At 38.6% G+C, this 16,198-nt stretch overlaps 1 long non-coding RNA gene across 1 annotated transcript in view; it reads left to right on the top strand.

Annotated features, from left to right (window-relative positions):
* Nucleotides 1–8,382: 8,382 nt before the first annotated feature.
* The window catches only part of LOC104149724 (uncharacterized), a 33,942-nt gene continuing 26,126 nt past the window's right edge, over nt 8,383–16,198 (top strand). Inside the window, exons 1-3 of the long non-coding RNA XR_695389.2 lie at nt 8,383–8,510; nt 11,110–11,184; nt 12,305–12,433. This is a non-coding gene — a long non-coding RNA (uncharacterized lncRNA). The remainder of the gene's footprint in view (nt 8,511–11,109; nt 11,185–12,304; nt 12,434–16,198) is intronic.

The following is a 16,198-nucleotide window of genomic DNA, read 5'->3' as shown; positions in this document are numbered from 1 at the left end:
TACTTTTCTTTGCTGCAGTACCCTGAGGCAATTTTCTGCCATAAGAAACAAGTGAACAAAACATTTGTTTAATTTGTCATGATTTCTTCACATTTTTATTTCAAAATGATTGTTTTTGCAGCACTTTATACCAGTCTAGGCTGATAAAACCTTACTGCTGTGTCCCATCCCCTTGCTCCTACTGTTAGGCCTATGGTGAATAGTGTTGCCTTATACTGAGATAAAACTGCTTTACGGTTTCTGTCCAATAATAATAAATGTGGACAAATCAACAAGTTCAGTGGCATGATATCAAGGGTAACTCGGCCTTTTTGTTTTTTTCCTGGTGTATTTAATGCCTTCGGCTATGGCAGTAAACTGGGGTGTAATTTTGTATGTTGTGCTTTCCGGCCAAAGTATGCCTCCCCCACCTTTTCCTTTGCAGTAGCTGGAAGCTAAGGTTGCAGTCTGTAACCGGCAATTTTATAATGCATCAGAAAAGCTTGAACTTCAGCTGATATATTTTGAAGTATCTGTCTTTCTCAGATCAACCTGAAGAGGAAGAAAGCATATGTAGGAGCCTGGGAAGAATGGTAAGCACGCTTTAGGCCGTGTGGTTTTCTTCCCCAGTGTTGATCAATTTAAAGAAATTGTGTGCAAAGTTTGCAGGCTTGATCCTTGCATAATCCGTGTCTGCTCTTGGGAGGGGGAGAGCAGAGGGGGTAGAGAGCTGATGCAGATCACTGGTGTAATTACTTCACTTTCTGGGCTAGGCAGAGCCTATCCAGCCAGGCAGTGTCATTTTGGCAATCAAGCCTGCACATTGTCACCCCTGCCTGGTCCCTCAGACCCAAAGTGGCAGCTCAGATGTCACCCACCTCACCCTTCTCTTGCAGCGTGGCCTTGGTCTTGCTCGCTCGTGGCTCTGCCCTGTTGTCCCCCAGGGTGGAAGGACTAGCAGAGCAGTGCCCAGGCTGCAGCGGGGACCCCGGCACCCCTGCGGGCTTCATGCTTGGTGGACTCTAGCCTGGAGGTATCTTCTCCCAGGCTTTTGCAGCTCTGCTCTGCAACGCCCACCTCTCCCTTGCACTATGCCTCCACTCCGCTCCCCTGATTTACAGCCCGGCCCTGAGCTCTCAGCGCTGCGCTGGCTCATCCCGGATCAGACACATCAGATCCTCTTGCGCTGACCTGCTTTGGGAATTGGCGGTGAAAGGGAGGGAGCGGGGGCTGACACCCTGTCTGTGATAAGTCCTGGGGCTCTTCTGCAGCTCTGCAGGGTTCCTGTGACATGGAGGAAGGTGGTGTCGATGAACAAAGTTCACCTCTGTAAAAAAAAAAAAATGGTGCAATAGTTTAAATTCTACTTTCTTTATTAGATTGGGATTTTCAGGATTCATAAAATATGTTCTGGTTCTCTGTAAATGGGGATACTTTCACCTTTCAGGGTAGGGTATGTGACTTTCCAAATCAGGTGCTGCAGAATTAAGAAAAGTGCCTACAGATAGTGCTCTAGACTGGCTGTAGTTTCTATCATATAATGGCTTCAGAGAATGATAAATAAATTTTCAGAAAGAGGAGAGGCAGTATCAGGAAGATATTTTGTCCAAAAAAAATTTTAACTGGGTGAAATAAAGTGTTCATAAGCTTTATCCCCATTTGGATTGGTCAAATGTTGCTCAAATTTCATTATGAGTTTTTTTTTTTTTACAATGAGTAATATAGTTGCATGTAATTACAGAGGTATATCAGCATCTGAAACACAGGGAATAGGGGAAAGGAACTGAATTCATTCTGTGAATTAGATTAACTGTTGTTCTTTGTTTTGGTACAGTAGGTTCTATGTTCCTACGAGAGAAACCTTTTATTTTATCCAACGTAAAATCAATGCCGATTCTAAATCCCTGCTTCAGAATTCTTGGTAAATACATAGTGGAGTAGCTATCATTTCTTAAATAACCCAAAGCAAACTGAATTTTCCTGTTACTCTTGCATAATCTTTCCAAAGTCATTAAAACAAGCTATTCAATCCAGCCATAGGAATTTTTCCCTTTTCTTTGTTCTTAATAAAAAGTGATAGGTTAGAGAATAGTTTTTCTTATCTGTTTGCTTTGCATCTTAAGCACTGTCTCTTTTTAATAAAATGTTGGAGACTGGCAAATAAAGTACCTCATGAGAGTTTTCTAGCAGTGATCACCTGAGAAATTAAAAATTGTCTATCATTCACATTTATTCGTAGATAACTCTCCTCAAAGATAAACAACAGAATCCAAAACCCAACTTTTCTAAGTCTTCAGGAGCTTAATGAAGTAGAAATCACAATTTTTTCTTTCTTCAAAAGAAAGGAGAGAGTAGGAACAACCGTCTTGTGTGGTCACAGTACTGGAGACAAAGACTGAAAAATCTCCATCTTTTTAAACATTTATTGTGTTATCCTGGGTAGATAATTAAGGTACTGATTCTGTACTGGCTGCAGAGAACTCTGGACAACAGCAGATGGATGTTTTCCCCTACATGAGGCTGCACTGGGTCCTGATGGCAACAAATTCTTCAATTCTGCTATTGGCCTACAGTGAGTAGTACAGCAAGACTGGATTTGGTTGCTCTCTGAAGACATGTGGGACGAGGTGGTGGTGCAGGTTCACAGTGTACTAGGAGCGAATTCACCTGCAACACTGGAGCTCTCTTTTTGGAACTGATAATCCCATTTGGAAAATTTGAGGTCCAATATCCCTCACTTGTCATTGTAATATCTTCTGTCACCCACCTTTGGTGTCTTTCTTATCTATTTAGACTGTCAGTTCTTTCATGTACCTGAACACTGGAACCAGGACAGTGGGGCTATTGTGAATTGCAGTAGAAATGAATTGGCTTGAAAAAAGTAGCTATATGGTCTGTAGGAAGCAAGACTTCCTGGCTGCATACTTCTCCACAGTGTATGACAAGAGGAGTTATTGCACTGTGGTTCTTCCCATAGGAAGGCAACCAACCCAATCCACATCATTTGAGCTATGGAGCCGGAGAGAACCCTGAGAGGTGGTCTCGTCCATCCCCAAGTATGCAGCATGATCAACTGCACCCAAGACATTTCTGAAAGACACTATCCAACATATTTTTAGAAACTTTCAGTAACAAAGACTTCCCCAGGCACTCTGTTCCAGTGGTGCTTGTCTTACTAGTAGTGCTTATTTCCTATGTCTATTTTGAATGTTTTTTTGCTGTAATTTAAGTCTGTTATGTGTTGTCTCCTTTATCCCAACATGTAGGAAGTAGATTTCCTTTTTGCATCTGTATTTTACTTATTGCAAAACAGTTCCTGTGCCCCTTTTCCTCTTTTCTGCCTCTTCAGTCCTGCTCTTTCAAAATGTCTAATATTCTTACCGCTATTCTCTGAATACTTTCTGATTGCTCCAAGTCTTTTTGAAATGATGTGCCCAAACTGTATGCAGTATTTCAGCTAGAGCTGTCCCAGTTCTGAGTGAAATGACTTGGCACATCTTGCAGACTATACATCTGGTCAGGCATACCATCGTGAACATTGCCTTTCTCACAGTAGAGTGCTTTTACTGACTTTGCCTTTGATTCACTATAACCCTTGGATTCGTTTCTGAAGAGGGTTTGAGAGTTGAATATTCTTGTATCAGTGCAGTATCTTTAAATTTGATATATTGACCTGCATCCATGCTTTTATCAGGTATTTCTCCAATTTTCAAGGTTATTTCCCATTCAAAATGTCCTCTAAATACAGGCCCAGGTCCTTGCAATCCCTCCCTGCTTCGCATAATATAGGAACATGAAAAACATGCTTCTTATTTTATCATGCAAGAGAAAATACTCAATACTATGCAGGAGAGACCCTCTAAGAAATTTCACTCAATATATCCTTCCATTTTGTACTGAACTGTTTCTGAGTCTCTCTTGGTGCATTTATCAAAATGATATTTCTATGTAATAGAAATTCACACATATCTTTATAGTACTTTCATTAAAAAAACACATTTTCTTTGCTTTTAAGATAGTCATGTGAGATAGTATCAGAAGCCTTTCCGAGGTCATGTTATATGACGTTAGCTGCCTCTCTCTTATGTTTATTACTCTAAGAGAACAAAATTAAATGGTTTTGTCTGATTTTTGTTGATAAACCTACATCAGCTGTTACTCATGTCCTTTTTGTTTTCCAGTTGATTACAGATATTGTGTTTTACTTACTTTTTATAGACTTTTAATGGTCATTTTAGTTGAATTTAACCTAATTTCATGGTCCTTCTTCCCAGCCTTCCTTCTTTACCTTCTGCCTGTTTTAAGAATAGACATTATATTATCTTTTTTGCAGTCATCTTATACTTTGTCTGTCCTTGAGTAGTTCTCAAAAATGATCTTTAATTGTTCTGAGATATTTTCAAATGACTTTTAGGTGTCCTGTGATGAAGCTGATCTGATCCAGCTGGTTTCAAAATATTTTGCCTCTCTAAGAGTTTTTCAACCCCTTCCTTCCCTAATCTAAACTCAGATCTTATGCCTCTGTCACTGATTTTGAGTGTGATATCTAGAGGCTTACAACTGTTGCTAAAACGTTCAGGAGCTGAACACTCAGGAGTCTTCTGGAGGAACTGGGAATTCCCTGGTCTGTATTTGCTTGAGATATGGGTCTCCAATCCTAGGAGTCTGCTGTTCATTCCCTAGAGAGAAGGAATATCAAAGAATTGGCAGTGCCTTAGTCGTACACGGGAAGCCAGAGAAAGACAAGAGACAGCAGAATGGGAACGTCCTTATAGATTAGTTCAGGGCAGGAAGGAAACAACTCCTGTGGGAAGCTGAGGAACCTTTGCTATAAAGAGGAGGCAAAATACTCCAGTGGGGAGAACAGACAGGGCTTTGACAGATGGGGCTGAGGAAGAGATCTGGAAGCACTTTTGCTAATTTACTATTTTTCAGGATTCTTGAAAGCTGTACTTGTGTGTTAGGTCAAAGAAAAAAATATGAAGGCTTTTAAAGATTATGTGATTATGTTGGAGGGGAAAAGTTCCTACGTAAAGGTGATTCTGGCTCTAAAATCCCTTGAGGAGTTGCCACTATGAACATGGAGGTGAATTTCCCTACCATATAAATTCAGAATCCAGAAGGCAATAGGCTGGTTACATTCATTACACAGAGATATTAAGAGACTTGCTAATTCCTCCTAAACTGAAGATGAGGCTTGGGGCTGACTCAGGTCTGATGAGTGTGGCCTATATTTTCCCATATGGGATTAAGTGGATAATTTGTACTGCTGGATTACTTTTTATTGAGATATGGAGTACTCCCCCGATGGAGTTGGTCTGAAATACACTTTCTCTCTGACTCAGAGCAGTTTTGAGATATTACAGTACAGAAGTCCATAAAATGATGCCATTATCGTGTTACTTGAGCCATTAGCAAGTTTTTAAGTTGTTTTGGTAAAGTTCAGTACTTTTTCGAAAGGTAAAGATGCCTGTGGTGATATCCCCATCAGTCAGTGAAGGGTAACATCATGGTATTTGTATTTATATTCAGTGACCTTCATCCGTTCTGTTGTCACTTGATTTGAATGGAGGAAGAAGCAACGCACAACTAAGTTAGACATGTATACTCCCTACTGCTCAAGTTTGTAGACAGTAGGTGTTGGAAACTACATTTTCAAATGTGTTCAAGGACACATTTTGCGAGAGTTGGCATATCCTGTATGGGCCTCTTTTGTGAATCAAATTTCATCTTGTTTTCTTTTGCTTTATTTGTACAGGCAACAGCACAGGATAGATACTTAGCTTGTGTCAATCAGCAGATCTGCATTCATGCGAAAGGAATGATGACAGCTGAGGAAGTAGCTGAACGTACTTTTATCCCTTTATTATTAGCATAAGAACATTGCATGAATGAACAACATTAAATAGTGCCATCTAGTAATTTAGGGGTGGCCGTATAAACAGAGATCTTGATTAGGCCTCCTGATTAATCTGCTAATGTGCTTTGACGTTGATCAGATGGATTCTGTTTTACTGGAAGCACCAGGAAAGTGTAGTTCAGGTTGACCAATTAGTATTTTGTTCATTCTGCTGTCCCAGGATGTACGACTTGAGTGGGATCTTATTTGACCAATAAACGTAGCAGTTTTAGGCATAAAGCATGCAATTCAGTGTTAGCTTTCACTATATCACAATGTTTTGCATAGAAAGTATAGAATTAGTCTGTACAAACTGCTGCCAAGTGCCTTTAAACTGTAACACAGAATTACTTAACCTTCCCAGGCTCAGAACTTGGCAATTTCCGTAGTGAGTACTCTACACAAAGAGCTAGCAAAGGCATCTTTGTGTCTTCTGTACTGAGATAGGCCCTCCAATTAATTGCCTTCCTTCTCCCTCCCTCCTTCCTGAACAGCATTAACTAAAGCAGCTAAAGAGGTGCTGCAATGGAATTTATGAGAATTTAGGAATAGCTCAAGTGGAGACACTGAAGAAATGACTCTGTCTCCTGTGCCTGAAATATTCAGCATCAGTTTTTGGGCTTCCGGACTTATGGAGCAGCAGAGTGGCATAAAGGAGCTACAGTGGAAGGGAAAACTGAATCTAGTATCTGCAACTTATTTTTAAAATTCCTGAATGAGAGCCTTTTTTTTTTTTTTCAGTCTGGTAGATAAGAGCCACAAAGGACATAAAATACTATTTTAAAATTCGGTTTGGACTTTACAGGATGTATGGAAGGAAACACTTAAGGATCTTACTGACTGCTTCTTTCTCTCCAAACTGTGATAGGTTTCCTACCTGACTTGAACAGAACATCCGCTCTCTGGCCAGTATCCCTCTGCATTTAATTTGGCCATACTCCCTTTTCTGCACAGAGCTAAAAAGTTTTTACAGCTCTTCCATGTATGTGGAAGAGCTGGTTTTGAATCTGTTGAACCCTGTTGTGCCATGTACTGCAAGAATTCAAAACAAAAGGATATTGCAAGTCCCAAAGACTTAGCAAGTTAAATGTTGAACAAAAGATACAAGGATTAGTAGTTAAATTCAGATAAAGAGGTGAGCTGAAGAAAACAGCGAGATGATGTTAGTTAACATGAGACAAGAAAAAGCAGAGTGCAAAGAGATGTTGGGGGAAGAATAAAGGTCAGAAGGAAGACAGATCTTCTGGCAATTCAGGAATCCTGTGATAAATACCGCTCCTCTACCTCCACCGCTGTGCCTGCACTTTGAACTGCTCTCTGTGCCCATCAAGGGGAGAACCAGTTTTGCCTGACTTACATTGCACCTTTTGTACTTTCTCAGTTCTCTCTTTATTATCTCACACTACCTAAAATCTGTAATCTCTCTCTCTCTCTCTCTCACTCTCTCTCTCTTTCTATCTTTTTTCTTTCTTTCTTTTTTTTTTTTATTAATTACTGAGTAGTCTTGTATTTGTGAGCATCAGTTCTTTCCGACTGGTTTCACCACTCCAGGGGCTATCATACTTTGGTCTTGCCTGTCATACTACAGCTGTAAATGCTCACATGTTGTTTTTTCCCTAGACCTTAAACTGAAAGAGGTGGAGTGGTTTTGTTTCTTATTTGCTTTCACCTGGACTTCCCTCTAAATGCTCTTAGTAGACCTATTCATTAAGGATGCACTCACGAACAAATATAAATAAATAATATGGAAGGAAACATCCATTCTCTGCTTCTAGAGAACACAGCGTTGCATGTAACAGTGTTATACTACAGCTGACCTGGCAGGATATTGAAAACTTTTGTTTTATTTGTTGGTAAGTTTCACTCAAATGAACCTTGAAACATAGAAACCTGATTTGCTGCTAGTGTGATATCTATTCATTCATTCTGTTCAATATTTAGATTATGATATACTCTCTTGTTGAAAAGGTTCTGAAGCCATTAAAGACTTCTCTCCCTCTTCTTTTAGTTCTTCAGTGGTATCTTCACTCAGCTACTTGAAAAGCAATGAGAAAAGGGGTTATGAATAACAGTGAGGCAAATCAGTGCGATTTTTTTGCAATAAATAGCAATTGTTTTCAACACACTGTAATTCTGTGTGTCACAATCTCACAAATTCACAAAAACAAAAATCCTACTGAAAAACCATAATGACAAAACCCACACCAAATCACACAAACAAAATCCTATTCCGGTCCAGAAATACTTTATTACCATTTAACAGCAGCGTTAGAGACATTACTAATGATGTTTTAACTAGCATGTTGAAGATAGTATAAGCACCTAAATAAAAGAAAAAATAGAATTTTTTTATGCAACAAAAAACACCTGAGCAGCTTTTTTGAGCTCCAAAACTGCATTTAGTTGCTCTAATGTGACAAGTATACAATAGCACCACAAATGTACCAACAGTGCTGTATCTCTGACTTCAGCAGAGGTAGCCCAAGACTTATTATTTTGTTTAGTTTTCAGCTTTTGAAGACTTTCTTTGCTCCTTGACTGTGACCCTCATCCTGTATGAGTGACACAGCCAAAAGTTCCAGCGGTACAACGCGGATTTGTCTGTGGTAGAGAGAAAAGCATTGCAGTTAAGGTATGTCAGCTTCATTATTATTATTACTGATGTTGTTATTATTGTTAAAAAGAGAAAATTCTTTGGTGCTGTGATCAGTATGCACTAAGTATTTGTGGATGAAAATAAGAAGTGGTGATCTGCTCCAATCCCTGTCCTGCTCTTTGTTGATATTATTAAGCATTCTAAAACAGCTGAAAATCTTTATCATCTTTAAACCGGCTTGTACTGCTGTATAGTGATCTTTTTCATTCCAAAAAATGGTAAACAGCAAGAAATAGAAAGAGGATTCAAAAGCTGTTCCACATTTTCTTTTTGCACATGCACAATGCTTGATTGAACTAGAACCTTAGTCAATTTATTAAGGGCTCTATTCAGCAGAAATATTGTATAAAATAGGCCTTTTGATCCTTTTGACCTGTTTAGCAGAAATGTAGTTGAAGAGTGCGGACCAGAGCAAGCCGGTGCAAAAAGTACTGTGCAATTTAATAACCTTAACTCGCTGAGGCATTTCTGGATATCGTCTGTGACATGTAAATCCAGCTAACAGAGGAACTGACTATTTCAGTGAAGTTAAGGGTAAAGACTATGTGAATTTAGTGGAATCAGGATTAGGCCTTTGAGTCACTATCAACTGAAGATCGTGTAGCAAGTCCAATCACTCTTAAATGCTGTGGTAGTATTTTTTTCTAAATAAAATTTATGTATAAGCTTTGTTGTTTATAAACGTTCATAAATAAACATTTATAATGTTTATTGTCAACATTATTTCTAAAATAATTAACATTTGAAAATTTTCAGTTGCAAAGCATACACTGTGTTGTTTCCCTATATAGTGAATGCTTTAAGATGAAAAAATGCACGCAAAGTTAAAACTGATTTGTATCCTGCGTTAAAATTGAAAGATGCTTTACCAGTATCTCTAAAAATGTTGTTAAAATGGTGCCCTTTACAGAAAGTGTAACTATGTGAATCTACAGTTTAAATCCAGGGGATACAACCAAAATCCTGTTGTCATAGAGCTGTAAGTGCCTATCTCACTTTCATTTTCTAAAATTAAGGATAAATTAAATTTAATATAATTCAAGCCTTAACAACACTGCACCTTTTCTGTAATCTGGAGGTAGACAGAAACACTTGACTGAAAACATGTAGCTATGTCTACACTATTACCAGAATGCATAACTTTAGATCTCTTTTTCTACCAACAGTTAATTGACAAATCTTGGCTTACTATTAATTTTCTTCTGCATTTCTCTATTAATTCATGAACAATAAAAAAGGTTTCTCTTTAAATTAATAGTATGTGAAGGTGGAAGTCTAAGCTGCTTATTATTCTGTTTGTGATTTCTTCGTGAGTGGCTCAGTTTCAATTATCTTTTGTCTGAAAGTTATCAAATGCTTAGGCAGATGGAGAGGAACCTGTAAGCTGACACCGAAAGCATACACTGGAGCTTTGTGCCTCTCACCACATTTTCAATCGGTGTATGTAGGTGTTAACACTGTGTATGTAGTGTCCCAGGCACAGCTCTATTTTGCATCATTCACAGTGACTTCAGCACTGTTAAAGCACTGAAGAGAGCAGATGGCCTGGACGTTAATGTCTCTCCTACTCTTCAAGCTTGTCAGTGTCTGCTTTGAGCTTTAGACCATCACTGTGGCTCCTAGAAATGTAATTATTAAAGGTAGACACAGTCCGGTTTTCATTAATATGAAGAACATTAAGAGCAGAAAACTACTTTCTTCTACTTCTTTGTGCAGTAAGTAAAGGCAAAAACCAGTGGAACAACTCTAAAAGGCAAAAGATCTTTTTCTCATAATGGTCAGAGAAACATTTAACTCTGAAATGGATTCTTTTGAGTTTTGTAACTTTTTCCCTACTTGCGTATCTTTAGAACAGCAATGAGCAGACAAAGTTCTAGAGAAGGTCTTCTGCAGGTCCTCCTGGATGCAGCATATCTAAATAAAAGTGGATCATCTCTGGAAGGGCTGTACCCCCTTGAGCTTGTAGCCAACAGCAGGCCATTAAAGTGGTTGTTGTAACCCTGAATCTCTTTCTTACCTGATGATTGATGTATAAAATGCATCCAAATATTCAGATGCAAGACTTAGCTTGCTGTCATTTTTCAGAACGTCATAGATTCGAATATCTGTGGGGGTTTTAAAGTAGCACGGCATCTAAATGTGTTCTTCCAGGTTATAAATGTAGCCACAAGTTTAGGCGCATTTTCAAGGTTATGTTAACTGTTAAATAGTTCTTTTAAAGCTCTATAATTGCTGGTGAAAAAGATGCCTTGATCCAAAAATGTATTTAAAAACTCAGATGTTTTGCTGAGATCAAGAAGACAGTTGATGCAGTTACAGGTAAGGAACATGGGTAAGTGCTGCATTGCATTAGAGGAGAACTGTCTATGAGAAAAATGTAGAGTGTGATTTTGTGATGAGGTAATAAATCCAGGAAACACAAATTTTTACCCATGAGTTCAGAAACTGAGATATCTCTAGCAATTTTTCTTTTTAGCCAATTGACATGTGAATTTCTGAAAATCTAGTAGACTGAATCCTACTCATGTTGTTAATTCTCTTTCTGAATTTTCCCTGCACTTTTTCTCAACTTCAGGAAGAGAAGTAAGGTTATGCCAGTGTTAGAGCATAATAGCTCATTTTCTCCGATGGAAAACTCAAAGCACAGCAGGTAAGAAGCAATAAGGGTAAAATGACAGTTTGCTATCCTGCTGAAAACCTAATCAGTGCAGTTCGTGAGACTCATATGCCCTTCCCTAGACAAGCATTGATAAAGGTCCATCCTTTTCTTTCAGAATTCTTTTTCATGCTGGTCGTTGTACTGCGATCTGTGATCGCACCCTAAGGGGAAGCACTCTACAAACAAGTCTATGTCTTCTGACATTTCTAGACCTATTCTTAGGTATTATTCCTAAACATCACGCATTTGTGGAGATTTTGCCGCATTTTGACTTTTAAAATAATGCCCTGTGGCTTCATGAACCAACATCTCCTACTCTTGCAAGCTACATACAGAGTCTTTTCTTCCTGGATCTAAGGCTGAGCATGATGTGAGGTGTACAACTGGCACAAGTTGCAAGATGCACTGAAAGGAGAAAGGCCAGAAATAACGGCCATAAAAGGCCTTAGTGTGGTATTGAAATATGACAAACTTGATAAACTTTAACGAGAAAATAAAAACACCTCTGTTTATATCTATATACAAAGAGGGGAAACTATCAAGGTCACCTGTATGAAAACCACAGAACAGAAAAGAAAATCCTTTTTTGCTTCATAATTCTCACATTCTGAAAAGTCATAACGCAGTCCACTTACCTTGGGTTCTCCTTCATTTTGATGCTGTGGAGAACTACGCAGTAGGTCCTGGGAACTGCTGCACTCCTTAAACATAACATAATTAAGCCAAACGTAAACGGCTGTCTCATCCCAGGTTGTTGCTTCAACTAAATTCTGTGTTGCAGAACCTGTGGCTAAAACTAACTGAAACATGGAGAGCTCTTCTGAAAATATGCCAGCGAAGCACAATGTTAGAGTTTTGAAGTGCTTTATTGTGAAGACAGAATTAGAGCTGTGACAGCTAAGTCATATCTACAAAGAAATCAGTGAGCAAGTTGGACCTAACACCAAGAGACTTAACTATACAATATACATCAGTATGTGATCTTTAAACTACTTTTCCAAGTTTCCATCTAATACAGGGCTGAGTAAAGAAAGGATGATATTTATACTCAGCAATTTTTAAAAAAATACTTACATTCTTTTCAAATCTCAATGACATGCATCTTTTTTAGATGAATCAATTTCTGCAGCTTTTATTGTCTAGCCTTTTCCTGGCTGCAGAATGAAAACATTGACCTTGACTGAAGAAATCCATAAAGATAGAAGGAATCCATTTAAAAAATAAAGTGCTTGTGAAGGAGGTAAGTTTGCTATAATATTTTGAACTATGTGGGCTTGCAGATCATTACAGCAATGCTCTCTAATCCTGCTAGCACTTCTGTTGACAATCTCATGTTGACCTAAATCTATAAAAACCCAGTTATGTTTCTCGTTTTTATCTATTAAAAGTTAATGCAAAATAGCCACACAGTGAAGAGTAATTAGGCCTGCAGAAAAACTGAATTTCTCTTGGCTAATCTAAAGATATATAAATCAGTCATAACTTAAATTCATGATCGGTTACTATTTTTCCACATATTTTCATCCTCCTCTAGCCTAGACTCTTGCTGTTTCAATATTAATTTCACTTTAAAAACACAAATTAAAAACAAACACCGAAGAATTTTAAAATCTACCTATTTCTCTTTTTGATTGCAAACTTACCTTGGAACATTCTTTCTACCATGAAACCACGTGCCCTGGAGGAATGACCAAAGAAATGAAAATAATTATTTTGAAATGGGCATTAGTTGGTAAATGTTGCCAAAGCACTCTTGAGACTTTCACAGAATTGCAGTGCATATGTTTGTAGAGCAATAATATTATGAAGCCAATGTCCTAGTGCTGCATCCAAGGGCTGCTGATACCGTGCTCTGAATTATTTAAAATATAAATGTATAAACATGCCTTTTCAAACTCCTCCTAGAGTCAAATTTCGTGTTATTGCTCCTCTTTTGTGTGTTTTTTTTCAGTAGATTATCTCAAAATGTGCTTATATTAACTGCACAAATCTTGTGGTGCTATCAGGAGCTATATTATATGATAGCATTGTATTTACAGATGGTAAGATTGGGGCGCATAGAGGTTACTGACTGGATTCGCTGAAGTAACTTTCGTTGAGGTTAAGGTGGTATCATACCTTGAAGGCAGGCTGTAGGACTTGGTAAGAAGAAAGCCACAAACAACTCATACCCGCAAGGCATGTAAACCTAGTCCAATACCCACTTACGAGAATTAGTGCTTGGAGCCTTCTCACAGATAAAATGAAATCACTGTGTTCTTGTTCACTTCTATAGCAAGTAGTCCAGATGACTTCAGAGGAACGACTTGTGACACAAAATACCATTCCACTTGAGGATTGCCTTACGGCCCTCAGAGATACTAATTTGTAGAGGTATCACAAGTCATGACTCTTTCAGGCTGTTGTGTGTCCTTGAAATCACCAATTTTATAGGCAAAAGGGAAGGGGCTGTGTGCAGCACACTGCCCTCATGGTCCATGCTGGTCCTCTGCTTGGACTTCTCTTTAGTAGAAGAAATGCAAGATCTTAACAGGAAACTGTTGTTCCATAGGATATTTTCCTCCAAGGACTGTTTCTTTCTGAGCTATTAGTTCAACACCTAAAACTACAGGATAGAAGGGCAAATATGCCTTTGAAATGGTTAAAATGAATGCACTACGCTATGGAAGCACTTAGTCCGCAGAAACAATCCTCTCGATGTCTTCAGTGACTCCTCCGTGTAACCCTTCACTCCCTGCTTTGGAGTAATGTCAATGGATGTTTGCCAATGTGGGAAGGACTTTTAGTGTTGGCAGTCAGAATTATAATTGCCCTTTCAGATACACTTCTGTAACGCTGCCTACATTCAAATGCTGGGTAACCAAGAGATTTAGTTTCCTTGTGTGCGCGTGCGTTTTCTGAGTGAGATTCAGATGCAGTGCTATTGCGGGATCCCCTTTAGCAAAACTTGCACCTGTTAAGTAGTGTTAATGCAAATGAGTAACTTTATTACCTGTATCGTAGTCGCTCAGGATGCCCTTCCCATTTGTGACAGCAGTGTGCACGCAAATAAGGACTCTTGGCCTTATAAAGAGCTCTCAGCCCAATAACTGAGCCATAACTGGGTTATGCTGGGAAAGCGCATCCCCAAAACCTCTCCGTGTGTTACATGGTGCCATATCATCTATATTTAGCTGTGCTAGGGAATCCTTCTTCCTTCTCCCGACTCAATCTGTTCTGTGATTACCCAAACAGCATCTTAGCTGTATGTGAATACTCACAGGCACCGTGAAAGGGGGAAAGGCATTGTGCTGATGTTGAAATCCAGCGGCAAGCAATTCCGGAGTGGTTGCCAGAAGCGTGTTTCAGTTGATTCAAGAGTTTAAAGCAGTTTTTAAAAGGAAGCACCTTATCGTCCCTGGAAATAAAAGCATTCTTGGCCTTCAGTCAGGCATTCTTCTTTAGAGCTAGTGACACATTTATGTGATTATAATGTTAAATGACTCTTCTGTCCTTCTCTGTTTGTATAATAGATGAGATGTGTGTGTTTTTGAGGACAGGATGTTGTGACTGCACAGTTCCCTCGTTATTAAAAATACAAACCAAGGAAAATCAAATCCTGATCTTAAGGTATAAGTCTAAGATACGTCTGGTATCAAAATCAGGCAAATTTTGCTATCTGATTTCTAGGCCTAGGAAATGTATCATTTCCTGTTGGAGCTGTTATCTGCTGCCTTTGTCAGTCTATGAGAAAGTCAGGTAAGGCTAATCAGAAGCCACCTGATAAAGCTCCAAAATCTGCCATCAGCTAAATTGGTGCAAATAATATATGATCAATGGCCTTATTCAAGATCTAGTGAAACTGACTGTAGAGTATGGTCCACTGTATTTCGTAAATACAGAGCACACAGTAAAGGCACAGGTCTCCTGATGCTCAAGCTGAGCAGTGACTCTGGGGAGCATGCTTGGTGTTATACACTCTTGCCTTTGACAGTGCTAAGTCCTGAGTCAGTTGAAATCACTACCAGAATTGCTCATCCTTATTTCTTCCCTTTGTTGTCTCTATTTCACAAAGGTGTTTCACATTTTCAGAATAAATGCAACACTTCAGTGAAGTGTTCAATAGCCCCAGCTGCCCCCAAAAAATTTTGTTCTAAGCAGTTTCATGGAAAAAAAATAAAAAAAACCTTAAAAATTTAAGAGTTATACAATCCATATATTTAAAAAATTGATGAATAAATTTGACAGTCAGTGTCTGACATCTATTAAAGACATAGGGTTTTTTTCATCTTCTCAAAGCGCCAGCTATGTTATTATTTGCTGGTCTATTTTGTCACTACGTGCCAAACCCTGATTCTGCTGAAGGCAGGGAACTTGCCTTTGCACCTGTCAAGACTCAATCTGAAATGCGGTGGAAGGCAAAAAAGTCAGTGTGACAATCAAAAACTATTCATGCAGCAACCTTTAAATTGAAGAGATTTTTATCTCATGTTTTAACTGTATAATCTCAATTCCAAAAGCCCTATTTTCTACTCTAAACAATTTTCAGTGACAAAAATGAAGGAATCCCAAATTTATATGAAAACCCTGATATTAAAGAGCAGAAAAGTTCTTCAGACTAAAGCATATTGCAAAGTTGTATCAGTGAGAGTTTTTCCATTGAATCTCTGCTGTAGGAGATGAACCATTCTGGACTATTCTTTCACAGAATGAAAGAATACAGAAGAAATGATCTAAAATACAGAAGAATTGTCATTGGACTTCTTTTTCTTTTTAAGAAGCATGTCCAACAGGGCATGGCCCTGAGTAACCTGCTCTAGCTGACCCTGCTCCGAGCAGGGCGGTTGGACTTGCTGATCTCCAGAGGTTCCTTCCAATGTCAACTGTTCTGTGAGTCTGTGATTTTATGCATCTTGACAAGATTCACATCCAACATTTATGCTTGGCTGCTGGACCAAATCAAATGAATACTCTAGCATAACTTTGTCTTTAAACCATGTATTACAGGTTTATGAGTTAATATAAA

The sequence above is a fragment of the Struthio camelus genome, chromosome 15, assembly GCF_040807025.1.
Source record: "Struthio camelus isolate bStrCam1 chromosome 15, bStrCam1.hap1, whole genome shotgun sequence".
Classification (NCBI taxonomy): Eukaryota; Metazoa; Chordata; class Aves; order Struthioniformes; family Struthionidae; genus Struthio; species Struthio camelus.
The sequence above is the reverse complement of the archived record's forward strand: the minus strand, read 5'-3'. Positions and strand labels throughout refer to the sequence as shown.